Consider the following 26694-nt stretch of genomic DNA (forward strand, 5'->3'; position numbering starts at 1 on the left):
GTTTTCCTTTATTTTCCTGTGTTTCAGATTGCCCTTTTCACTAATGAATAGATCATGAGATTGTATGTTGAAGGTATTCAAATTCCAGTGACCCTTTTTCAGTCTTGTACATACTGAATACTAAATTGATTCAGGTCTTGCTCTCAAATTCAAGCTCCAGTGGGATTCTGCAGCTGCAAAATAAAGAACAGAACCTGATGGAACAGTTAGCTGAGATCTGAAATATAAGGAGGTAACCTTTGCAGACAGCCTTTTTAATAGATATTTTGAAATATTTTTCTGGGATTTTTTAAAGGAATGGCATGCTCATCACAGTTCTACAGCTTAATATCTTGATGCAGTAAGAGAAAAAGAGACACAGGATAGCCAGCTATCTATTACTTTGTCAAAGGGAACTTTTCAAAAAGATGAAATGTCTGAACTCTGTGGAAGTCTACTTTCAGCTTTACTTTTAAGAGATAAGATCAAGCATCTGCCAAAATACATTATTCACAGTGAAAAATTTCACTGCCTCTGTACCGGAGATACCTTGAGGCCTATGTCTTCTGGCAGTATTTCTGCAGCAGCAGAACTGACAAGAGGGAAGGGTTATTTACAGTCATGGGGAACAGCTCTTCCCTGACGATGGGCAAGCTTCTGAAATGGAACCTGTACGTTGGAAATTTGAGAGAATTTGCTATGCATGTGTTATATCAAAGGACAGCAGGGAGCTGCAATGAATATTTTTCTTTCTCTGATTTTGCTATCTGGTGACATGGCCGATTTAGTTTATTGTTCTTTCTTAAAAAAAAAAAAATCCCATCTAAAACCAAAACACAATTCCCACCTAAATTAAAAAAAAAAAAAAAATTCAAAAAATGAAACCACTCTCTTCTGCATCTTATAATATTTTCAATGAGCATAAATTTACCTTTTTTGCTTTTCAGTGTAGAAAAAATTCAGTGAGATGGAATTCTCTGACTGTGTCTAAAGTTGAATTTAATTCTTGGCTGTGGTGGATGTTCAAAATTTAAGAAACAGGCAATATCTATACATACTATTAAAAAATAAGTTTCCTCCCACTCTTACCTTCGGTGTGAGGTGTCATCTAAGACCCTAAACTTTCCAGGAATTTGTAGGGAAACTTAGAGACTGAAAAGAAATAACTACCCCAAGTCCTTAACGATCTGGGGAAGAGCAAGCCATTGAATCCTGCCCAGGTTCTTCTTGGCAGGTGTGGCAATTCTAGAATGATCAGTCCTAGGCTGGTCAGACACCCAAGATCATGTCTCTTAAATTTTAATGCTCTGAAATTTGTTTCATGGTACTTTGTTTTCACTGGCCATCATCAGATTTTTCAAGAAGCATTGCTTGAATATTGTTGCTTTATGTTGAATAGACATTCATTGCAGTGTTAAATTTCCTTAGGCAACCTCTATATGTTGATTACACTTGAGGACAAAACCAAGTTTTGTGACACTTTCTATACCAAGATTCTTCAAATACCTATCCTAATTATTTTTATCTGAAATGAAATAGGAGATGAAAAAAGCCTTCATATAGAGCAAGCACAGTTTACATTCTAATGGAGCCACTCTGTGAATACCTGAAGCTGGGTAGGATGGAAAATTCATCCAATAAGTAGCCTTAACATTACTGAAAAATATACATGTGAACTTTTTGCCACACAGTGATACAAAATTCTTCTTATACCTTAACAAAATAGTCTCTTTTTTTAAGATAGCAACATTCATCATTAATTTAAAAAATCCCAAACACCATGGCATAGATTTTGGAATAAGAACTCAGTGTTAATTATGGAGTTGAGTGTATTTTCCTTAGTGACTAATGATGTGATTCTTTACATTTTTTTTCCCACATTAATTAATATTTACATATCTTGTCTTTTTTTAGTGAACAAATAATACTCTTAGTGAGAATTGAAATTGACAACCTATATGTTATAGAATGCAGTGTTCATTTTATAGAAGGAATGTTGCAACTTTAGACATTTTATAGGTATCCTACAATCATATATTACAGTGTAAATTGTGCTGAGAAATATAATTTTCCTTACATGAAGGTTGCTAGGCAACAGCATCACAATATTTTTGTTGACCAGAAATTTAGCTCTGTGTGTTCCCTGAAAGAAGAATGCATTTTCATTTTTCTCATTAAGGGAAGGTAAATATTAACTTTAATTTCCTTGGAAACAGATATAATAATAATAAGACAAAACTAACAAATATTTATAAAAATTTCTTCACGTAAGATACCTGCTTTTACTCCATAACAATGCTACAAGACCATTATTAGTGCAGGAAGGGCTTGGTATAAGGAAAATGCACCTTAATTTATGTTTGACTGTTTGCTCAATTTGATCTTTGTAAAATTCTTTCATCATCTTGTGTGGTGGAAGAGAAAAAGCATCTTTGGATTAGAGTATGGCTATTTGTTATAGAAAAACAAGTCAAAAAATGTGTAGGTAAAATCACCCAAACACACATAGCTTTTATGATTACCTGCACCCAGTCTCCCTGAACTTGAAAGCTTTGTGGATCATTAAAGCCAGAACTGACCCCAAATTCTACCCCAGCTCTGCGTGTGATCTTGAACAAGAGTGAGATCTGGCCTCAGCATGGAACTGACCTTGGCCTTTTTTTAAAAAAAAAAGTATACCTTGAAAACTACAGTTTAGGCATTTTGAAGCATAATTTTGTTTGATACGTTCTGGATATACAGTTTCAGACTATATATCCAGATAAATACATGTGGGAGTATTATGATATTTTTGTCAGTAGATGATTTACAAGTAGATTGTTAATGTACTGTTAATACCATGAAATATCGATACACTGTAACTAAATATAGTATAAAGGAATATAATATACTAAAATATATTAATATTATAGGGAACTTAAATACAAATAGTACTCCCTAGTTTATAAAAACTACTAATTTAAGCAAATAGAGTGAGTTCTTTGTGTATGGCTTTCTAAGTACAACATGAAAACATTTTTCACCAGTTTACTTCTACAATAACTAAAATGTCTTTATTTTTAGGGGCTTTTGTTGTATATATGGAAAATTAGATACCTGTGTATACCAAGTTTAATACTTCTTCAATTCCTACTTCTTCAGAGCATTTATGTTTAATGTATATGTAATTAAAAACAACGTAATTTTAGAATGTTTACTTGCATACATATGTTTTATGGCATGAGTAAAGCCATGCAAAAAGTCACGCGCAGAATCCTATGGGAATTGCAGAACAAACCAAGAATATTCTGCTGTATTGAAATTTGCAGAAAAAAAGAGTTATTGGTTGTAAATTGTATTGCTTGGTTTTGTAAAAAGTTCACACTCAGTATCTTATGACTGAAGAAGTGTTTCAAATTACTTTGAAAAACATTAACTTGAATGACGCATAGGAATAAAGCAGGAAATTGAGGTATATTTACAATGGGTAGAATTGAGAAATTAATACTAATATTTTTGGAAATGCACAGATTATGTTTAAGGTCCTGCTTGTTGTTGGAGATTAAGATAAAACAAAGATGATAAATATAAAGCAAATTTTTGCATCTGGTTAAGTCAAAATATTTTTTAAGGCATTAGAACCACAGATGACTTGCAAGAGTAAATTTTACATTTCTGTATGGGTATTTCAAAGTTTGCATGAAATGAAGTTTCTCTTCTGATCCATATCAATTTGTAAAGGTAGGCAATTCAGCTTGCTTTACGAAATATATTCTTATGAAGCATGACAAAATCCAATTTACCAGAAAAATCCATTTAAATTAAAATCAAAGTGTAATATCCGTATGAGTCACTACTTGTACCATAATGATGAAATGAGATCAGATACCTATACTCTATATTTTTGTACCCTGATTATTTTCAACTATATTCAACAGAAATTATCCTTAATGCAAAAATGATAAGAAGGTCACAGTACTTGATTTTTTACTCTGCCAAATTGTTCAAGCACAAAAATTGTGCTAGTGGCCATTTGGTAAATTTGCCTGAAAACTACTGGTGTTTGTGTTTCTCAGCTGTTATCACCTATAACTATACTTATCTTCCTCAAAGAGGGAATTCACCTTTCTTCCTTCTCTCAAATTTCACTCTAAAATAATTTTAGAAAAAGCACTCATTACATAGGAAGACATTATAGGATGTTTTAAAATAATCTTATATTTTTTAAAAAAATATCATCTTACAGAATGATTGGAAGGGATCATAAAGGTTACGTAGTTCTAACCCTGTAATACGGGTAGAGACAGTTTATGCAGGTTGCTCAGAGACCCAGCTAACTTGGTCTTCAACACTGCCAGGGGTGTGCCATCCATAGCTTCTCTGGACAACATATTCCAGTGACTCATTACCCTCACAGTAAAGAATTTCTTCTTTAATCTAAACCTACAGTCTTTAAAGGCATTTCCCCTAGTCCTGTAGCTACACACCCTTGTAAAAAGTCCCTCTCCAGTTATCTTGTAACTCCTCTTTAGGTAACAGAAGGTGCTATCAGGTTTTCCCAGAGTCTTCGATTCTCTGGTCAGACCAATGCCAACTCTCAGTTTTCCTTCATAGGAGAAATGCTCCAGTGCCCTGATTATCTTCATGGCCATTCTCTGGACTCAATCCAGCAGGTCCATATGCTTCTTACGTTGGGGATCCCAGAGCTGGACACAGTACTCCAGGTGGGATCTAATGAGATTAGAGTGCAGAACTGCCTACAAAAGCAGCTGCTGGCTGCATTTCCTGAAGCACAGGACACAATTGGCTTTCTGGGCTGCAAGAGCACATGGCCATGCCATATTGAACTTCTTGTCAGATAACACCACCAAGTCTTTCTTGGCAGGGCTGCTCTTAATCCTTTGTTTGCCCAGCCTGTACTTGTGCTTTAGGTTTCCCCAAACCACTTGCTAGACTTTGCACCTGGCCTTGAAACTCCTGAGGCTCATACAGGTCCAGATCCCAAGGCTCTGAAGGTCTCTGGCTGTCCTCCCTTCCCTCCAGTGTGTCAATGCACCACACAGCTCGGTGTCATCAGCAATTTGCTGAGGGTGTACTCAATCACGCTGTTCATGCTGCCAGCAAAGAAGTCTAACAGTGTAGGTCCCAATCTTGACCTCTGAAAAATACCTTTATATTAAATATTTGATGCAGTATTACCCAGCAGAAATAATTTCATCCCCTACTATGACCTGATTTTTCACAGGATTTGGGGACATACAATTTCAAGTAAAACAAGAGGAGCTGAAAATCAACACAGGTCCACCATGCATCTGGTCAGTTACTGGTTTATGATGAGATATTTTCTGCAAAGGTTCATACTTAAATTAAAGTTTAGACAAAAATTCATTTCTAATTCACCAAAATGTTTAACTTAGTATTGAAATTTGAAGTCAAGGAAAACATTCATGGTTTGCGTACTTAAATTTTATATATGTGTACTTAAGTTCTTTGTAAGAAATTTTAAATAGTGTTTGAAACTATCATTATTTGCCTACTCAAAATGAAGTAAAAAAAAAGAATAAATTGCTTTCATTTAAGTAGAATATTTCTAGACTGCCAAGAACATATTGAAATACAAAACTGTTCATGCTTAGAATGGACCCTTGAAACTTCTACCTAAATCAAGTTAAATGCTAGAGATTTCAAAAGGTTTTCAAAACCACTAATTCCCATCAGACACTCATTACTGAAATCCTATGTGCAACTTTAAAACTTTCCTCTGATCATGGTCAATCAGAAAGAGGGATTTGTGGTAATTATCTACAGTGAGAACATACTTAGTTACTTAAGACATCAAAAACTTTCTAAATAGAGCTATTAGAACACATTAGATTTAAGAGTGCAATTTTTTTAAGAAGGCAGAAGTGCTCATTCTGCTTTATAATAAGACAGTAAAATCAGTATAAAGAATTTGGTAATGTAATAGTTTAAAGTGTAAGATATTGGTTTGTTAGATGAAAAACGGGGGTGTGGGCGTTTCCCCACAATAAAATGTCTTTATTAAATTTTTATTAAACTCCTGTATTATTTAAAACAGGATTGGAAAAAAAAAAAAAGGAATCCAGAGTTACCCTAGAGTTACCCTATTTTTTCTGGTGTAAGTTATAAAGAGCAGTGATGCTTTCTTCTCTAAATTTCAATATTTTTATAAAATTGCAAAAGAAAGAAAAATCATGCCAGTAGTAAAAGACATAGTATTTGCCACTGCAAATGCATTAACATATTAATTCCCCAATAATTCCTTTTTTGGAATTCCTATGCAGTTTAAAAATTGAATCTGCATGTCAACTAAATTCTGAAAGATTAAGTAACTGAAAAAAAAAAAAAAAAAAGAGAAGAAATAAAAGAAAAAATAAAGTAATTCTTATTGATTTTCATATGCCTGCCCTTTGATATAGATTTCTTGTTGGGTACATCACTGAAAAGGATCTTAATTGTTTATTGATTTAATTTAGGAAGTCAATTACCTGTTTTGATAGAATCAAATTAGGGAGTTCAATCAACAACTGGTCTAGATCTAGTTATTCAGTTAGAGCATCTTGTATGTATGAGAGGATTTCTGACAAGGGTTAATCCATCATGAGGTAACTTTTCAGTAGTAAAAGTCCTCTTTAAAGAAAGCTATCTTTTCATCTGGGACTCTGCTCACTAAATAAATTCTTAAGAGATTGAACTGAGTTAGTATCACTTCTTACGGAAGTACTAGTTAAACATTGCTCTTTAAATCATCTCACTGGTTTCAGTACTAGGAAAAAAAGCAGAATTTAGATCTTGAAAAGTCACATGAATGGAACAAAAAAATTTAAGACTCATTTGAATTTCAGAATAGACTCACATTGAATTTTCACTGATTTTTTTAAACCTAAATTCTGAAAGTTCTTAGCTCTGCATTAACTAATATGCTGTTTGCAGTACAATCCTGGATAAATTAACCATTTTGGAAGGTTATGCATTGGTTTAGGAACTTGTTTTTAAACATTTTTTTAGGTGGACAAATGAGTTACGCATCTCCAAAAATGTATTTTTCCTGAGTATGCCTAGTTGCACAATGTTGAAATATATATCCCTTGTATCTACAACAATCAGTTTGAGTGTCATTGGAGTCATATCATAATTGAAAATAATAAGACTAGAGACATAAATTTTCTCCAACTCAGTTCATCATTAGCAAAGTAATAACTGGTTTGGTGATTTAATTGTGTTTTCTTGTAGGCAGAGACTCCATTTTTAATGATCATATAGTGATCAAGCACTTGATTAGCCAGCCACAACCTGAGGAAGAGCAGAGCTGGCAGGGACACCAAGGTCACCCACAGCCTGGTGTGAGCCAGACAAGAGCACAATCACAGCAGACAGCATCCAAAGTCAGGCCAGTTCCACCTGGCCAGGCCAGGGATAGGGATGGGCACAGGTATACCTGCAACATGGCTCCAGCCAGGGTGAAGTGCTAGTTACACAAGGCATGGGACAAAGCTCAGCCTCCTCACAGGGATTACACCCAGTGGTTGATTCATGGTGGCTCAGCTGCGCTGTTAGCAAAGCTGGCCTTGAGCACAGGCAGCCGCAGCCCAGGTGGGGAAAAGTTACAGAGACATGGTCTGCTCAAGGACCTAAAAATAACAGCATTTCAAGTACTTTTCTTCATTGCCACAACTTTCCTTCTTTGCTGATGAATCTATTACTCAAAGAAAGCAAAAAATATGTTTTGCTGAGTGATATGCAGTGTGTGGAATGCCTCACTTGTTGTTCCATTGATATTCTGTGTACACTGACGTGTGGATTATGTACATTTCTCATACAAAAAAGTTCTGCACTGGAGAAAATTGTATTCATTTGGGTTTGAAAACTCAAGGAGAAAATTAATTTTGTTAGTTGTGCTTTGTCTGAATGTGCTCACGTAACCCCAATTGTTTAGTAGCCAGGTATAAGTTTAACATAGGAACCATTTAATTACTCCTTAAATACATGTTGAATTGCATTTTGGAGATTATAAACCAGATTAATTTAAACCACCTCTCATCAATTTGCGTCAGAAGAGTAACAAACTATGTTTCTTCAATGAATGATAAATCAAAGGATCTGGTAAGGCCTTTCATTTAATGTTCCAACCAGTCCTTGTTCCCATCAGTCAATGAAGAATAAATCCTCTTTTTCAATTTACTAGCACTTAAAATCTATTACTTTTCCTACCAAGGAGTGATAACCTGCAAAAATGGAATACATAGTTTGTGCTTAGTTATTCTAACCTTGTTTCATTTTGTGGATGTTAAATTATCCAAAAAGCATGAGAAACAAGAATATTATAGTTTTTTCTGTTTATTCCCTGTGATAACATAAATACAATCTCACTTGTTTAAATTACAAGATTAGTTTATTATTAAATGTATTTAGGAAGGGGGGAAAACCCAAAAATACTAAGACTTAAGATGAGTAAATCCTTTGGATGTTTACATATATATTTATGAATTTTCCTAGGGTACCCGTAGGAGGGAGTTATTTGACTAATGATTTAACCCTAGATAGGAAGAATTACAGGTTTTGTTCTCCCTCTAGAGGTAATTTTAATGTAAAATTTGATGCTAGTTCTAGAATTAATAATGTCCGACTATGTTGTACTTTGAAAAACTGATAATGAGTTAAAGTAAATGCAAGAGAAGTTCTCTACCTCTTTCTTTTCAGGTTCACATTACCAACTGATTTCTTTTTGTGATTTATTTAGATTTGAAATTTGTTTAATTTTGATAAGTCCTGGTTAAACAGAAAAAGTTGTCTTCTTGTCATCAGTATAATGTTTCAACCAGGGTGAAGGTCAAAAAATTACTTATCACATTGTCAATATAATTCCATGAATTATAAATATAAGCACAAAAACTAATTATGTGTTGTGGTTTAGCACCAGCCAGCAACCAAATCTCACACAACCTCTCATCCACTCCTCTATCAGAATAATCAAGGAGAGAATGAGAGGGATTAAAGGATGGAAAACTCCTGGGTTGAGATAAAGACAGTTTATTAGGGAAAACAAAAGCTACACACACAAGTAAAGCAAGACAAGAAATTCCTTCACCTCTTCCCATGGGCAGGTAGGTGTTCAGCCATCTCTAGGAGAGCAGGGCCCCATCACATCTGTTTCTTGGGAAGACAAATGTCATCACTCCCAATGTCTGCCTTTCTTCCTTCTTCTTCCCCCCCGTTATATGCTGAGTATGATGTCATACAATATGGAATATCTCTTTGATCTGTTTGGGCCACCTGCCCCATCTGTGTCCCCTCCCAATTTCTCGTGCACACCCAGCCTCCTTCTTTGGTAAGGAGGAATAAGGGGCAGATCATCAACAGATATATTAAAGAGGCCTGACCCAAATAGTGAGTCTTCAGGAATCCCACCAGTGATTGTCCCCTAACTGGATGCACAACCATTCACTGCCGCTGTCTGTGCCTGGTCATCCAGTCAGTTTCAATCCAGCAGGGGTTTCACCTGTCCAAGCCATGGGCTGCCAGCTTCTTCAGGAGAATTCTGTGGGAGACTGTGTCAAAGGCTTTGCTGTCCTGGTAGACAACATCCACAGACTTTTCCTCATCCAGCATGTGGGTCATCTGGTCAAAGAAGGAGACCAGGTTGGTCAATCAGGACCTGCCTTTCCTAAACACATGATGGCTGAGCCTGATCACCTGTTTGCCCTGTACCTGCCATGCAATTGCTCTCAAGATGATCTGTTACATAATGTTTCTTGGCCCTGGAGTCAGACTGAGAGGTCTGTAGTTCTCCAGATCCTTCTTGTGGATGAATGTCTTAATTGGACAACCTCCAGTCATCTGGGGACCTCCCTTGTTAACTAAGATTGATGATAAATGATAGAGAGTGGCTTGGTAAACTATTCCTCCACCTCGTTCAGTACCTTCACCGAATTTCATCCATCTCCTTATATTTGTGAGTGTACAGGTGGCTCAGGAGGTCACTAACTACTTCCTCCTGAATTACATGGGAGGTCCCTCTCTACAGGCTCAGGGGCTGGTTGTCCTAAGGATGATCATTATTTTAAGAGTGACACAAAAAAGGCATACAAGAAAGGCTGTAGGGCTGTTTTAAAAAAATATAATATGAGATTTTTCCCATAGAGAATATTTTTACAACTCTACAGTTCTTAAAGAACAGATTTTACATTTCTTTTAATTTCTAATGTATCGTTATAACACCCCAGCAGTCATAGTAGATGTTTATAGGTCTTAATTAGAGGCAGTGAGAGAGATGAGACATCTGAAGGTTTTATTAGAGCTTTGGGGAATATGATTCATTCATAAGGACAAAAAAACTTGACAAATCCCAATCCCCCAAAGTCCCTGCAGATGTAGCCAGAATTGTAGGTTCACTACCACCTCTTAACAATGAATGATTGAACACCATATGATAAGATAAGTAGCTTAAATAGCTTGAATAAAAGGGGCATGAAAAACCTTAGATAATAGGTAAACGTGAAAGAAATAGGGATGTAAATATTTTGGAAACTAAAACAGGAGACCAGGCTTTTTAGAGAATAAATGTTTCCAAGAGAAAGATACCCTGCCACACTGCCTCAAGGGAAGAGTCCTGGAGTCAAGAGATTTTCTATAAAGAAGCCAGGGAATAGAGTAGTTGTTGATGAGGTAAGATAAAAAACTATATTTACCTAGCTGTGTCTTTTCAGTCATTGAACTCACATTCCTAGTCAGGCAAGAAAATCAGCATCTAAAGCATGCTGTCTGAAATGAATTAAGTTAATCTAACCAGCAGGAAATAATTCTGGAGTTAACCTAATTCTCTCATCCTTCTTACACAAGCTGAATTGCTGACTTTAGAAATGCAAGAAAAGAAATGCATGCAGAGAATTTTAAAATATTTACTCATTATAGAAGCAGGATAATCTACAGTGCTGTTGCACACATGGAATTTGTCACTTTCTAAATAGCTCTTCCCTCCGCAGGCTCACCAGGGTGACATTGGCTTTTCAGCATTTTTTATTATTTCAAGAGTAGATTGTAGTTGAAATATAAAAACCTCTTACTGTCTGTTTCACTTAAACACTTCTATACATCTGTCCATCTGTGAGTTGTTTGTATAAACTACGCTTATACAAATTTCAGCCAAAATTTCACTGATGTGTAGAAAAGCAGGTGTAGTGAAATAAAATATTTTAAAGCTTTGAAGGCTTTACAAATTCCAGGGGAAATGGTCATCTTGGGGAAAGAAGAAACATTGAAGCTATAATCCCCACTGGGATTTATTCTTTATCATATTTTAGAATGACAGAATAATATGTTAAAATGGATATCTGGTGTTCTGTCTTTGACAATCTGAAGAATTCTAGCTTACTTTTTCATTTTCAAACCTTTCATTACTTGCAGTGATGCCATCTAGGTTTTTTTGAGTGACATTTTAGCCTTTTTGAAATAAAGGGACCAAAACTGCACACAGTGTTTAAGGTATGGGTAAACCATTGATTGATACAGTTATTTCCTGTATTTATTTTATTCTTCATTCCTTTCCTGCTAATTCATTACACTTATTTTGCTATAAATGGTGCCCACTGAATGCTAAGATGATGTAATCCCAGAGATATCTTCCCTACCAACTCCAGGTAGTGGTAAATTAATGAAGACGATGAGTAGAAGACTGTAGATCGACAGAAAGCAAGGGTTAATTGTTCTGATGTTTGTGAACTTGATATCTAGAGCTAGGCAGAACTTCTGTGAGTCTGTAATATAAACTATCCATGAAAATAGACTAAGCTGACTAATTACATGATAAATTCACATTTTTAAAGGACTAATGTTTGAGAGATGGTTAACAGTGGATTGCCTGTGTCTTCATTCCTATCTCTATAGTGTAGGATTCAATTTGTGAACTATAATTCATACAGAAAAAAAAATAGCAACAAAGCCTGCAGATGTTTTATTATGTCAAGGGACAGCCTGTGAAAATTTCTGTTATTTTCTTTAAAACTTTCTGAAAGGAAAAAATTGATCCACTATTTTACATTTTGAATATTCTGAAAAAAATAATTTGAAATCACATTTTCTGCACAACCACAGAAGTGGAAGATCAATATTTGAAAAACATCCTTTGAAGGCTTAGGAGTAAGACTGTACTTCATAGGAAGCTCCAGTATGCTTCTATGCACACATTTTCATCAACAACCAAAAAAAAAAAAAAAATCCCAGATGAATTAAGTCAGGCAAATCCTGCTGTTCAAAGTCTTTTTCATTAATCCTAACCTGCAGACAAATATACAAGGGGGCTGAGATTTGGAGACTGCATAAGAGATTACCTTTGAAAGTCGCTCTCCTCTTTTGAGGTGTTTGAATATGCTGGAAAGGGCTTTTCACTCTTCTCCTAAACAGACCTTTCCTGAGAATACATTTCTCAAGCGCCTAGATTCTCTTAAAAGCAAAATATTTTGTAGAGAAATAAGTGTATGCAATAAGTGTAAAAACTTCTATGTTTAAAGCAAATAACAGAAATTGAGACAGAAGGGAATACAGGGATATTCGAGTAATTTTGCAATGAAACAAAGACTAGTGTAAGAATCATAAATGTTGATATTTCCAATTAAAAATATTAGGCTGAGAACAACAGTTTATGAAATTCAGATTTCCAACAGACATCTCCCTCCACAGTCTTCAGCATCTCATCTGCTGAAGCCTGGGACTGAAAATGAACTATACTGACTCATAACTTTCTTCTGCATGTAAGTACAGCAGACAAGTTTCTGTAATTTAGTTTTTTACAGAGTTACTCAGGACAAATGAAAATGTCCTCAATAGGTTCCCTACCCAAATGAACTGTCTGTTTCCTGAGTAATGATAAAGAACTGCAAAGTGCAGTCCTTTCCTAGAATGTGTTCATCCTTCAGTTAGGTATCAGCTGCAAAATGATTTTCACAAAGGTGACTTCTTCAAGTTTGATGTTAGGTCTGATTTTTTCCATACTCAAAAAAACTAAAGAAAATGGAAAGGAAATGTTTGGATCATGAAACATGTTACGATTTTGAATACTTTTTCAATTGAAGAAAGCTGAGTTGCTTTTTAATAATGCATAAGTTTCTTTTTCCCCCCTGACTTTTCTGTGCTTTATTATTACTTGCTTATAGCAAATTTGCAACTGAATTTAAACAATAATCAGGGATTCTTTTAGTCAGTAATCATAGATATTTTAAATAATGCTTCCAGTAGGTTTTTGACATTTGTTTATTTCACATATGACATTTTCACCTCTTCATAGAAGATTATAGCTGTAATTAAGGGATGAAGCCTATGTTTAATGATATTTTATGTCATTTCAGCTACTTACATAAAGTGAGTTAACATTTCTCTCAATTTCTTGTGGAAATAACCATATGAGCTCCTGGCCAGTGCCATAAATGTTACCATACATAGAGCCAAAAAGAGAAAAATAAAGTCAATGTAATGAACAGATTGTGTATTCACCGCTTATCTTTAAATGAAGAAAAGAATCCATAGGTATTAAGTTACACAAATAACCTTACTTTAATGGTTTCTTAGACTGAATGCATTTATTTAGCACTCTTAAAATATTTAATAAGTTTTATATTTAATAATGGAAATCACTGAAGTGCCACCAGCATTTAGGAGGCCATGTTTCTTTCAGAGTTTAAAATTCTGATTATTTGTATTGAAGAAATGCCTGAATTTTTTTTTTTAAATAACTTCAACTGAAAATATATATTAATATAGGATCAGCACATTGACTTGACAACATGAGTTAAAAGTTACCTGGACATGTGAGTATAGAGTACATACTTGAAAACCTAGCAGAGTGATGGAACATTTATTATAGCAACTGATAGAATGTTTAAAAACCAAGCAAAGAATGGGCCAAAATTATTCTCTCAACAAATATGTGAAATTTGATTTTGCTGCAATATGCATGGAAATTTGTATTTGTATTTTGCTATCAGTAATCAAAACCTGAAAAGTCTGACATTTCCATGACTGCAATTACTGTATACTCAGCATCTTCTCCATTAATGTAGGATAAGAGAAGAGCATAAAGTATAATGAAAAAGTTATCTACAGATTTATTTTAAACTAAACTAAACTAAATTATTTTCTGAACAAAACTGCTGTGTGATTTATTTTGTTTTCTTCTTTCACTTAAGCACCTGACAACGTAAAATTATATTTTACCAGTTTGAAGAGATCAACACGAACAGCTAACAACCCTCACATTTATTTGTGTAGAACTGTATTGTTATAATGTTTAATACTTATATAGGAAGCATTCCATTATTTTAGTTGCAGATATAAGGCTTACTTGATATCAGAATATCATTTAATTTTTGATAGATTCTTGCTGAGCTCTGTGTTTATTTGTATCTGTGTGTGTTTTGTACATGGAAAGCTTAAAGGCTTCCTAAAGCTGTGAGGAAAGCTACCTAATACAGTCCATAAAACGGTCTGTATGGTCCTGGGGCACTGACAGCTATGCTTCATCACGGGCCAAATTTTGAAGACATGCTTTTCCCTTAGATATTTTTCCTCCTATTTTTGTCTTTGACAGGCTGATATTTCTGACACCCTTGTCTTCCAGCAGAAGTCTGGAAAACAAGAATTGTTGCAAAACCCCGTTATTTTACTCTTGGTATTCTTACTCCATTTTTTCATATTACCATATAATAAAACTTTTTTTTTTTTTTTTTTTTTTTTTTTTTTTTTTTTTTTTTTTTTTTTTTTTTTTTTTATTCTTTTAATATGGGCACTCTAGCCCATGGTTGTGTGGAATACTAGTCTAAAATGTTACAATCCAGCAGCAGGAGGAAGATGATAACTTATAGTAACAGATCACAACAGGATGGCAGACTTCCAGAAAGAAGATGCAGTTTTAACTGCATTTCAGCTGTGTGTCATGGCCTTCAACTTGGAAAGATAGAAGATCACCTCAACTGAACCAGTTTTCCATCCTGGAAGTGGAGATCTGACATTATCCATGTACTAGCCATCAGAGAGTTAGCTAGGCTGCCAAATTGTAATTAAATGCAAATATAATCATTCAAATCCTTCTGCCTGCTTTTATCCAGTGTCTGTGACTATGTTGGAAAGCAATTTTTTTTACCCTGGTCCTTACTTTACACTTACAGAAAATAAATTAGATTTTCATTGTGACTAGGGTTGGAGGACATGAAAAGCCCAGAGCTAAAAAAAATCAGAACTCATGGTTTATTCTAGCACATTCAATTCTGGTGAAACAAATTTTAAACTACTTACATATAACTCTGAAGCAGTTCCATTCCATCCCAGAGAAACAGCGTAGGGGAATCTTCTATAATTATATGATAAGATCAATATTGATACAGTATTAAAAGAAGCTTATAAAATAATAATCCTTTTATATAGCCTTAGAGGTGTCTGGGAGATTAAAACCAATATATTTTGCCATGCTTACTCAGGAATTTTTCTATGCTAGGCAGCCTTAAATAGATAACAGTCCCTGAGGATACAACCAAATGATGTTTCTCTTTTGCTTTGCCATGTCAGTATTGGGAGGAAAATTTTCAACAAAATAAAGTTTTGTGAGTGATGTACACTCTTGTGTTGTTCTTCCAAGAAAAATTTCAGATACATATATAGATTTGTGTACATATTTTTGGTTTTGGTTATATTTTGATAACTATATATCTATAGGTAAATACAGTAGTAATTTGGAGATTTCACAAGAAAAAAAAAAATCTAAAATATAGAACCCCTTTCTATAAAACCATTTTAAGCCATTTACAGAACTATAGATGGACATTTTCTCAATGCCATGATTTAAGATCAGCTTCCATACATATTTAAGCAATTATTACTATAGACTTTCAGTAGAAAAACTTACCATACAAAACTTACAGTAGAAAAACCTGTGAGGTAACACTAGTTATATTTATAGATTTCAGAGTTGTTACAGAATTGGGATATAATTCAGGAATTCAATATTTCTTATAAATAGTTCTCAAATTCTTGTCAAGCACACTCTTTCTTCTTTTACTCAAAAAGTAGAAGAATAAAAGAATAGTATAATACAAGTACCCACAAAATGAAACCCACATAACAAAGTTTGACACTAGACTTGGATTTTGCCCCTATTGATACAAAAGGTTATACAACATCTAATAGCTCTTACATGCCTAATTCAGCTACAGTAATTTGAAAATATTTTCAATCATTCATTTTATTTATAATTTGACTCAGATTCTAGTCATATTATTGAATAGGTTACTGATACAGGGCATAGAAAAGCCCTTATGGAAGCAACATTTCCCCCACCCCCCCAAATTATGAAACAAGCAGCAGTAAAGCAGTTTAAATATAAGCCCCCCAAAAATCACTAGAACTATTTCATTTTAATAAAATCAGTATTTTATGTGATAAACTTGACACATTAAATAATCTTGGGGTTTATCAGTAGCAAGGCTTACTTATAGCTGATATAGGCTATATGCATTTACTAAAACATGAAAGCCACCTTCTTCTCTCCTTTGGTCTGTACTCTTTAATTGTCCTGTGTTCTTTCATTACATATTTGCACTTGGAGGAATGCAGCAAGTTTATGCATCTTTTTTATACAATGGACAAAAATGGCATGGTCAAGATATGGACAGTGGTCACAGAACTCATCAAATTCAGTAACTTAATTCTTTTTGGCCAACTAATTTTTTATTTCTCAGTTTTTCAATGAGGTACACATGGAGATAGAAGTAACATTGAAATTTTTTTTCAAAATTTTGCCTTTCACATTACAAGCCATTTCAAATGCTTCATCTTTAAATCATTTTTTAAAATACCTTTTATGATCATGAATTAAAGCTTCTTACAAATTTTCCAGTAAATCTGTGGCTAAAAACTATGCACAACAGATAAAAGAGTTGAGGATCCATAATCAAAATAGTAATATTTGAGATAGCAGAATAGAAGTGATTTTTACTTTATTAAATTAGCTCCCTTCCATGAAAAAACACTCTTAGAGAGCAATAGGATTCTTTTCTTTAAAAAGAAAAACAAATGAAGAAAAATTAATATTAATTAGTATAAATTTCTCTACAATTAAAAGTACAAAATGGATGCATATTTAACCAAAGAATATGTTGTTAGGATGCTGCTGTTAGTATACCTGAAAAGGAGAGCACAAGTATATCTGGGTTTTGTACATAAATAGTCTCCTTATAATTCATGCTCAAAATTTAGCGGAATATAAATTCCTAAGGAATATAGTAGTTTATTAATTTATTTGTGGCATCTTTCCCAGATTTAGAAATAAAGCAGAACTTTTATGATAATTTGGTTTGACCTATTGCATAATGTGACAAGGAATTCCAGTTGAAGAAAAAATTATATAAGGCTGTGTTCTCTACAAAAAATGACCATGTTCTTTCAAACAGCACTTAATTTCTCTCAAGAACTGCAGTAACAAAAAATTCATTACATTCTTTTGTGAATTATTCCACTTCTGTGATTAGTCCCACTCTCTATAAGTTGGCACATTATTGTTAACCTGAGTGAATTTTTGCAGTGTAAATTTTAAATGATCTTTCTGCAATGCTCTTTTTCCTAGGTTAAAATTCTGCATAGTCTCATAAAAAAAGATCATAAATTACATCTACATTTTAACTTCTCTACCGGAAGGGAAGATTTTGACAATTTAGTTCCATTTTCACTCTGATCAGAGAAGATCAAGAGACAGTACATTCCAGGCAATACCTGCAAAGAAGAAAGTGGTATTTGTCTTTCGTGTCTAAGATTTTTAGATGTGTCTAAATTTTTTCAGATGAATTCCTGTAGCAATATGGAACAAAGAGACTCCCTTTCACATCCAAAGAAACTCACTTTTTCTAGAAGTTACCCCCCTTTTATAGCTTTAATCTCAATAAGACATAGCCAAAACTTAACAGAAGAAGGGCATCCATTGGCTGGCTCAGCTGCAGTCTACTGTCCATGAGTCATAGCTATATCTCAGTCCCCAGGCATCCCTCCTGCAGCTGTATCTTCACATGGGGTCTTCTGGTGAACATAAGCCTTAACAACTTTAACAATTATAACCCCAAATCTCACAAAATCGTTAGGGAAAATAGTAAACAAAATAAAAGAAAAAAAAAAGAGAAAAAACCCCAACCAAACAATGTCATTTATATGAGGCAATCCCACTGAAAAGAAGAGTCTAATTGCTTGTAGTCTGCTACAGAGTCACATTTCCCAGGTCTGCCATTGGTTTCATTGCCATTTACACATCAAAACTTTGCTTTGCTATATTCTAAGCATGGACTTAAAATCCTGGTTGTTTTCAGAGGAATTGGGGAAAATTAAAGAAGAACAGGCTTAGGTATTTGCTGTGCAATCATATGCATGATAGCAATGGTCAAAATCAGGCATTTTAGAAAAAGAAGGAAAAAGATTCATAGACTTTATGTCCTTGTGTGTTACATTTTGCATGGAAAGATGAAGTTAGGAGAGAAAAGGAAACAAAAAAATGGATGATTTAAGATTTATGAACTTGGCAAGAAATCAAATGTGGGAAGATCATTCCACCAGCAGAAAGAGGAATTATTTATGCTGGAAGTGTGTCTTGTTGTGTGTACTGAGGCGGAGTGAAAACTTGTCCCACTAACTCTTATGGCAAAATTCCTCTTAACTTTAGTCTGTGTGTAAAATGGGTTCAAATCATTAACAAAATCCACAGAGCAGAGTCAAGTAACATAAGTCACCTTCCCCAAGGTAACTTTACTCTGCATTAATAGCTGCAGAGTAACCTGGAAACAGGTGGTACAATGCAGTATCTCATAGTTAATAGACGTTTTTATAGAACATATGTCCAGCTGCAGGTCTGCATAGTTGTCATGAGCCATGAATTCCACAAGAAGATACCAATGCTGGTCAAATTGTACTCTTCTCTCAAAAATTTAGTGATCCCTTCAAAATACTTTACTCATCAAAATCTCCTCATCTTTACATTCCAAAACAGCATTTAGTTTAAATGCCTTTAGACAGAGATGGACTTCCTTTCCTTAGCTACACAAAGGTATGAAAATACAGGGATATAAATGACAATTAAGAATAGCAAAGGTAAAAAAGAGGAGCACAGAATGAATAGAAAATGGGACAGGAAAAAGAATTAATATATTTCTTAATATTTTTCTGCTTCTTGTCTGCTGATACCAAACTGTTGTTCCTTGTTCAAGTGACATCCTGAACTCATAGTCTGACCATCCCATTTCTCCAGTAGCCATCTCTTAGACATCACGGTGTTATTTTCTTTTATGAAGCCTGTATTTAATGAAACAGCTGAGCTTGGTAGTGTAAAACCCAAAGCTTAAGCTGAATTAAGTCCAAGAGGTGCAGAATATATGTGAAAGAGTTTGGACTAAACTCACTAGTGCTAGGTAAGAGATGAAACACCAACCAAATCAAGTTTATAGAACAATCTCTTCTGACCCAAGAGCATCTGTTCACTCAGAATTTTAAAATGCTGGCATTTTTCCTAATTGTTTAGTTTCCTTTACATTATTTTTTCTGATCCACCAGACGCTTTGGATGATATGATGCTGATTGTTGGCCACAGTGGCAAACCTCCCCAACTGAGGGAGTTTCACTCCTAGTCTCTTAGCTGTGACTCCCTACAGTTCAGAACTTTTTTCCAGAATATATTGTGCTTGAATTATACTGTTTAATTGAATGGCCTTCAAAGTTATTATAAAATACAGACTGATTTGCAGCAATCAAATCTTCATTTTTTTTCTTTTTTTAAGAGATAATTTTAAAAAGAGTTACACATATCTTGAAGGTGTTAACAGAGACATCATTGTGTACAGATGAGAATTTCATACCTGAAATTATACCTCTCTTCGAAGGGAAGATTTAGTGGATTTCAGCCTGCAATGTATTGTCAAAATGAATGCTTAAGAGAGTGTTTCATTAAAAAATTTTTGGGCTTTAATTGTAATCAGTTTGAATGAGCTTAGGTTATTACTATTTTTGTTGTTTTAAGGTAAGAGATAGATTAATGCTTCTAACTTCATTTGCCAATCATGGTCTCTAGTTTTTCAGTCACATAAAGACAATGCCAGAAGAAGGTCTTCTCTTAGTCGATAAAAGTTTGTAGAAGTCTACAGGTCAGAGTAAGATTTAAGGTCAGAGTAAAGATTTCTTTTTTTTTTTTTTTTTAATCTCCTTCTACTATAGCTAACAATATATTAAAAAACAGTGTTAACAGACAGCCTGCACATAAACTGGGTTCAGGCCACATCAGGCAGCTCCTTTCTGAACTGTGACGCTTCACATTCCGTAGGCATGGATGGGCATGGATGGGCAGAACTGAATTAGCTCCCCATCTAATCTTTCAGTAAAAGTGTAGTAAAATAGGACAGCTTGGACAGTAAATTGCCCCTTACCCAATTTCACACAAGATATTAGAAATCTTTTTCTTCTAAGCATAGCTAACTGAGCCACATTAAAAATATCCAAATATACCGTTCAGAGTCTTACCATCTGGTCAATTAAAAATGAAAAAAGTTTACACTTCTTACCAGTGTAAGGATAACAGTACATAAAGCTAGATAATATTTTTTTATAATGTGGCCTCTTTTTAGAAAAAGCGATTTATTTATTCATCCATAACTAAACTATGTCAACAGAAGGAGAAGACAAAACCTGTTAAGTCTGTAGACTTTTATAAACTTTTATCTACTAAGAGAATACCTTCTTTCAAGCATTGTTTTTATGTGATTGAAAAACTTGAGGCCATGATTGGCAAATGAAGTTAAAAGCATGAATCTATCTCTTATGTATGGAAAGGGTGTAAATATATTACTCTAAATTTTGTTTAAAATTATTAACACTGATCTTTGAGAATGTTTTCTGCTGGTTTTTTTACCCCCCTGAGAAGCATGTATTTCTTTCAGTTTGGATGAAATGTTCAAAGAAGTCAATTAGCTTACTAAAATGCTAGCTAGCTGACTTCTCATCCCAGGGTGATTATCTGTGTCATCTGTAAAGAAAAGAATGAGGTTTATTAGATTGGAAATTATATACCTTACATGAAATTTTTTCACCTCTTCGGCTTTTCTCCTTTTAAAAATTCATAGCAAACATTAACAAATGTTTGAATTTTCTTTTTTCACTTATGTAGCCAGATATATTGCATGAGTACATTAGGAATGTGTTTTGCCAAGAAAGGGTGTAAAACTGATGACATTAAGGGAAAAATACAGTTCTTTAAATTAGTAACATATTCTTTTTTTTTTTTTTTTTTTTTTTTTTTTTTTTTTTTTTTTTTTAACATACGCATAAAGATCTCCATAGAATTATCACACAATTTTATTTTTTGTAGTTTGTCTTCTCTGATAAGGGAATCTCCATTCTTGCTCTTATCTTGAAAATTCTTTATAAGGCAATGGAGTCATGATGTACAAAAGTAGGAACCAAAAGCATTCTGGTAAACCAACTGATGATATATTTAAAATCAAGAAAACCCTGAAAAACCTGGGATTTTACTCTTCTCTGTTCTCTGTGACTTAATAAAATTATGAAATTATGTGAAATAGTTTTTATATTGGTTTAAAAAGTGAGAAATTTTGGTATGAAGTCTAATTCAAAAAAAAAAAAAAAAAATTAGGCAATTCCCAAGAATCCTGCAAAACTAACAAAAAATATTCACTGAGTTCAAATAAATTTCTATGTCTGCTATGAAAAACATATAAAACAATTTGTCTCTCTGCCCTAAAGTGCTACTTTAGAAAGTCTTATTTGTTGCAAATCAGACTAAATTGCAGATTAAAACGAGAACATTGCTACCTTGCACTTCACGTTGCAGTGCTGCATCCTAACACTGTGTAAGCCATCACAAGATTTAGAGCTCTGCACAATCAGGGAAAACAAAATTAGAAATAAATGGAGAGGGATCAATACAAAGTGTTGTCTGGCATAATGAAACAGCCCCTAGGTAGAAAATCTATTTTATTTCTCTCTCAGCAGCTGTACTCTTTGACAATCTCTGAACCAGTCCGGTAAACAGTCAGGTTATTTATTGTATTGAGAAAAACATGGAGTTACATGTCTTATATTACACAAATACAATTATGTTGATCAATAAAGTGGTTAAACAATTTAGTTTTTTATTGCTAAAGATACTTGTGTTAACACTGTTTTTATTTAATACTAGATTAAGAATTACCTTGTATTTTATGCTGTTATGGCAATCAATGCCTAGCAGGTAATGCCATCCACCGTGCTTTTATGCAACACCAGACTTTGTGCCACATGCTGTTGAGTAATGACAGAAATAAAAATATTCCTTATATGACTGAACGCTCAGTATGTAGTGTGGAATGCTCAGAGCCTACCTCTTTGTTTTCTTTTATATTTATGTCAAGGTCTTGGAAACACTTGCCTATATACGTTGAGATTTCTGATACAGAACATTACGCCACTCATGCCTCTTTGTGTCTTTTTTTTTCAAAGCCTCCCTGGATGCAGAAAATACTGCTTCTGTACATGCTCCTGGATAGTTCAGTCCATAGGGATACAGACCACGATTTCAAATCTATTTTTATGGGAATTAAGATGTTCTTAGCACTTTCAGCTATTCTTAAGTGGATGACCTTGGCAATCTTTCCAGATTGCTATTGACTGGCCCTGTTACTGCACTATCAACACCAAAAACAAAAAAAAGCAAACCAAACATAAAAAGGATGTGAGCTACAGAAGTGTCTGAGTACACAAAAGCACTCTATATTTATAATGAAGGCATAATGACACTGAGTTTGAAGTTTGAAATATGTTCCATCTCCTTTTGACAAGCTCAAGAATCTTCACAATATATTCTATATCTTGTTCCAAGTGTGAACTAATTTAGATTCAGTTCAAAGCTGTCACAACTCCAGAGATTTCATTGCTCATTTATGCAGGTAATACTAAGTAAATAATAATATTTTAAATGAAATGCCATGGGTAAGACAAAAAGGAGAAAAAATAGAATGTTGCATTACTACAACATTGATACTTTTTTTTCTTAGAATTACTACATAGAGCTTAAATAAATCATTAAATTCTAGACATTTATGTCTCAGAGCTGCCATAATATCCATATTATGAAATTGCTTACACAGGGAAAAGGCCTTCTTTATTTTTAATTCTTTGTTCCATTAAAGTTATTAATATTTTGAGAGATCCACAAAAACCACTATTTTAATTAGCCAAAATCCCCTACCTACCACTAATATCTGAAACAAAAACAAGGGACTATGTATTTTGTAAAATTTTGTAAGGTTTTGGTAGTAAACAACATTTCTCCTGGTGGAAGAGTCTGAACAATTTGTTGCTTCAACTGTAACTATTTCTGTATTCAGGCTACTATTATTCAAAAGTGGTAAATTTACACATATGTGTTAGGCTAGCAGCATTAAAGAGCCTATCTAGCAAATCAGAAAATGTGAAGTTTCTTAAAGAGAGCTGAGGATGAATAAGTATGACTGCTATTGGTGCTGATTACTTAGCAAACAACAGTGCTGTCCTTAACTTTGTATGAACTTTTAGATCTCAAACTACCAAAACAGATGATAAATTTGCTTCCAAGAGTACAAAAGACAATTTCTATACGCTTGTTCTAACTTTTTAAGCTGTTTCAATCACAGTGCTTGGTTTACATAGTTCATATTCAATAACAACTAAAAAATTGGATTTTAGAAAATGTAGTTGCCAAAAAAAATCATGATCACATTCAGTTAAAGGCCTGGTTTGGTCTAATACTGCAACTTCCTTGTGAGGGGAAGTGGGGGGCCAGACACTGATCTCCTCACTCTCATGACCAGTGACGGAACGCAAAGAAAAGGCATGAAGCTGAGTTGGGGGAGGTTTAGATTAAAAATAAGGAAACAGTTTTTCATCCAGGTGGTGTTTGGGCACTGGAACAGGCTCCCCAGGGCTGTGGTCACAGCACCAATCCTGACAGAGCTCAAGAAGTGTTTGGACAGTGCTCTCAGGTACTGGTGTGACTTGGAGTGTCCTGCACAAGACCAGGAGTGCAGGCCAAGATGATCCTTGTCAGTCTTTTCTGACTCAGCATATTCTATGATTATAACAAATCTGGATGAATTTTAAAACTTACTGCAAATATGAAGATTAGAAAGCAACAATATCTGATGCTTCTGGTATCAGATATTAAGAGCAAAAGGTAATATGACCAAAGACACTGGATTTATTTTATTCTACTCTTCACAGAATCACTAAAGGAGCAGAAAAGGTGCATAACTACAGTTTCAGCTATAAATTTGTAATGACATAATATTACTGTAACACCCTCAGCTATGGGTGAGAACAGAGACCATCTGTCTAGTTTTAATTCTCTTAAAAGATGCCCCCTGGGCTATCACCTCTTCCTCAGCTGTTTAGAAACAGGTCGTTACTTTATCTGACCTCTCAGCCACCATCTGCTAAGAAATTTTATCTCTTCATGTGTCTGATTATTTATATACCTTCATTCCATAGAAATAGAAATACAGGAAGAAACAGTAAAAAATATTTCTCAGAGGTAGCTCAAAAATCTCTTATTGGAAATTAGAAATCTAAATTGCTAAGACACTCCATTTTTTCTTCATTTTATGGCTCAAAAATTTGTTTCTGGAATTAGTACTAAGCTTGCACAAATAAAATTTATTGTTCAAACCATATATTTCTACCATATTCTATTTGATTACTTTATTGTTCGTGCTCATTGATCATGTTCATTGTTAATCTCTCCCATTTTAAGAATTTGAGTTTTCTTTTCTATGACAATAGCAATGTTTTGGGTAAACTTGGAGTTCTCTTGTCTTTAATATTAGGAGGTTTTAACATATAATTTTAATTTTTTATTTTTAAACATTTATTTTTGAACATTTGATTTCTGTATAATTTTAATTTTGGTTTAATGTAAGTATTTTGTAGGAATGGAGTCCTGTATTTCCTATTTGAATCAGAATTTTTGTCTATTCGGTTGGGGAATGTGACTTAGTATGTTCTGGTAAGAAATTTGAAATATTTTTTCCACTAGTATGTGTTCACATGAAATGTTTTTCAGAAACTGAGTAGCTGAAGAAGTTCAGCGAAGTGTGTTCTGAGTAGGCAAAGACATCCGGGAGAAAAAAATCCAACAAAACAGACCCCAAACTAAAAGGCAATAAAAAGACTGAAAATACTAGGAATTATTTTGAAAAGTGACACAGTAAATTACAGTTCTGTCATCAAGAGCTAGATTGCATTCTTTTATCTCAAGTAAAAGAGAATATCAACTAAATTGACAGATAGATGTCAAAAGAAAACAACAAATTATTATTCCGGTAAGCACCAGAACTTGCTTATGGAACAAACACTTTTCTTTGGTATGTTCCTAAATATCTTTGAAAACTGACTTCATAAAGGGTTTGGTAGTACATGCAGGCATAGACATAACCCAGAGTAGTTAAAAACACAGTGTTCAACTAAACAGACATTGAAAAAAGTGTATTTGGAATTAATATGAATCCTGTTTATTCTAAAAAGACATTATTTTGTACTTTTCTCTCATTCTTCTTGATTCTTAATACTGACAGAAGAAATATTTTTTTAAAAATATAATTCCATTAAAAAGAATTAATATAAATATAAAAGACATAATTCTATAAAAAAAGATAATACAAATATGTACAGATTAATCTCTCAGATTCATCTTTCCCTGTTTGCCTCTCCATCAACTTCTACGTATTTTCCACTCTGTACATACATATTTGCACCATAATCTGTGGAAATTTGTCTTTTTATAGAATGCAGGATGATGCTTAATATATATTCACACACTTTGTAGTGACCTACAGTCTTAATGCCTTTATGGACATTTTTGCCTTATCCCTCAAAATTCGAACTATCTTGTTACTTCTTTTCAGATTTTTAATCCTCAAGTGGAGTACATTTTTATAACATTTTTAGAGGAACAGGATCCTCCCGGGATAGTACTTCATAAGAAAGAAAGGTTATAGAAAGTTCATAACCTTCCTCTTTCTTTACTTTGATGACATTTGTGTTATATCACATTCTAAATTACAGACCTTTCTTAGTCCTGACTCTCCTTAAGTATTTTTAAAACTCTTAGTAGTTTTGTTTTTCAGTACAATAGTTCAACACTATTAATTATGATATCTTTCTCTTATTTCTAATAAAACATTTTTGTTATTGAGAGATTTCTACAACTCTCTTGACCTTGAAGCTCACTTTCTTTCTGTTTTTTGTACAAATTTCTTCTGCATTTCATAACATGCAAATGAGTCTTATGAATGCTTTTATTATTTGTTTAAATTTTGCTTGGTTTGAAATTTTAATGTGCTATATCTTCTAATTTTTTAACCTTCAATGTGTCAGAAGTATTGTCATAATTTATTTTATTTTCAAGTTGAACATATATCTGCCTTATCAAAGTGCTTGAATTAGATATTTATAATACGCTCTCAGAGACATCACTGAGATCATCACGTTTTTTTCAGCTGGATCACTAGAGTGAAGAAAGCCTAGAGCAGATTTTTTTTCATAATAGTGTGAAGTTCATTTCTTCTGCATTCTGTGATAATTTTTGATTAAAAGCTTATGCCAGAAAATTCATAAGCCAGGTGTGAATATTTGTAAAGAGGCAACATGTTGTTTATCACCTATCTTTCCATCAAGGAC

This window comes from Zosterops lateralis (genome assembly GCF_965231275.1).
Source record: "Zosterops lateralis genome assembly, chromosome: 4".
In the NCBI taxonomy this organism is placed as follows: Eukaryota; Metazoa; Chordata; class Aves; order Passeriformes; family Zosteropidae; genus Zosterops; species Zosterops lateralis.